Source organism: Chinchilla lanigera, unplaced genomic scaffold (assembly GCF_000276665.1).
Source record: "Chinchilla lanigera isolate Chin_1 unplaced genomic scaffold, ChiLan1.0 scaffold00004, whole genome shotgun sequence".
Classification (NCBI taxonomy): domain Eukaryota; kingdom Metazoa; phylum Chordata; class Mammalia; order Rodentia; family Chinchillidae; genus Chinchilla; species Chinchilla lanigera.
In genome coordinates, this window is record NW_004955405.1 from 20,400,959 (window position 1) to 20,402,946 (window position 1,988).

The 1,988-nt window shown below is 40.1% G+C and overlaps 1 pseudogene; it reads right to left on the reverse strand.

Annotated features, from left to right (window-relative positions):
* Positions 1-455: 455 nt before the first annotated feature.
* On the reverse strand, positions 456-1,753 carry LOC102024755 (annotated as a pseudogene).
* Positions 1,754-1,988: the final 235 nt, after the last annotated feature.

Below are 1,988 nucleotides of genomic sequence, written 5' to 3' on the forward strand. Positions count from 1 at the left end.
TCAGGGTAACAGTCATATCCATGGCTTGCAACATTCAAAATCTTTTCAAGGCACTTTGAAATACACAAGTGTTAACATTTCTCAACCTGATGCATTATAGAACACTAGGATTTAACCTCTCACCTAGCTGTATCTTTTCTTTGTTTTTTTTTTTTTTTCTACTCAGAAGCAAACATTACACTTTAATAATAAAAATCGCAGACATGGAGGAGCATTCATTTTGCCTGACATTAGCAATTACACAAAAGAGCAATTAAAAAAAGACTTTAAGCAGTGTTTCTTATAACTAAATACATGTTGGAGTTACTTGTGGAGGTCTGAAAAATATCTAGATCCATGCCTCACTTTTGAGGAAGGTTGCAATAGTGGATCAGGATCCAAGTGTGTTTAGTCATTTATTTTGAATGGTGCAGTGGACTGAGCTCAGGAAAAAAGGGTTTTCCAACAGTCAACTACTATTTTCTTCGGGCTGAGTCACTGATTTTAGGTTGACTGGGGCACTTTGGATTAATTTGGCAATTGTTTAGAGGTATGGGGAGCTTTCTTTGCAGATTTATTAGCAGTGGTGAGGAGCTTGGCCTATGACTTTTTTGGAGTCTGTCCCAGATCTTTCTTTCCTGGTGAAGATTCTCTGTTTTTTCTTCTGTCCCATTTTTTGCCTTCTTCCCTGGACCTGCGCACCGGGTCTCAGCAGCTGGTAGGGCCTTTCTCTTCTTGCCCTGCCGTGTGTTGGGATCAGGACTCTTTTTTGCAGACTTCTTCCCCGGGACATTTTTGCACCTCAACATTTTCTCTTACTGGAGTCTCGAATATTGGCACCAGTTGTGGAATTTCATCCTCAGATTTATTTGTCACTTTAACTTGTGTTTTTACTTTGCCGGTCTTTTTCTTCCGGGACCCACGGCTCTACACAGAAGCACCTTTAGTTTTAGGTGCCACGCTGCCTTTAGTTAGGGCTGATGTAGCCTTCTTAGCTTTCTCCTTTAGCTTTTTCTTTTCCCTCTTCAACTTCCGTTTTTCACGAAGATTTGTTCTTTCTCTTTTTTCTTAGCTTCTTTTTCCTTCAGCTTACGGATGACATTCTGCTGTTTTCATTCCAATAAGAGATAAATGAAGAAAAGATGGGAAGGGAGACCGACTTTCCAGTTTTCACAAACAGGAGTTTTACACTTTCCCACTTCTCCAGCAATTTTTTTGAAAGACTTTCTGCCACGGCGATAATGTTTTCATGAGGTCTTGAGTTTGCATTCCAGTGTGACCAATGCATACAGCACTGCAAGAACAACTTTTGGAGATGTTTAAGACAGTCCCACACAGAAAGTTGTTGAGCTCTTCTGATAAACTCTTGGCCAGAAGGTTTACAGATACTGGAACTTTTTTCCTGTGATAGAAATGTCTTCCTATGTGCAAGGGCAAAAGCTACCTAATTCTTTCATCAGTAAGAAAGAAGTCAAAATTATTCAGGAGTTGGAGCTTGGCTTCATAGGCTTTATATTCTGTTTTTAAAGTTCAGAAAGGGAAAATCCGAGAAATTGTTTTAATTCCATATTTGTTTAAAAGCTTTCTATAGAAGAGTTCTGTCTGTTCAGGTGACTGGAGTTTATCCTTGGTAAATAAACAGATTTCTGACAAATGTGATAGAATACTGTGAGGCAAGGACCTGTTCTTTGTCCAGCTGCTCCAGTGAGGTCAGCTCCGCAGGAGTGGAGATGGTGGGTAAAGCCGACTCGTGGGGGGAGGACGAGTCCTCCATTTCGCTCACGCCTCGTGCAATCTAGCAGGCTACTCCTAGCTGTATCTTTGAACCTGATAATCAACCCGATTCTATCCCTCCCTTTTACCAATAATCAATATTCTATTCTTCATTTAGATCAATATATTCAGTTTTTACATACAACAGAGAACATGCTGTTTGTTTCTTGTTTTGTGACTGCTTGACTTTGCTTAACATAGTGCCTTCCATGCCAGTCGTTATTGCCCAAAATGAT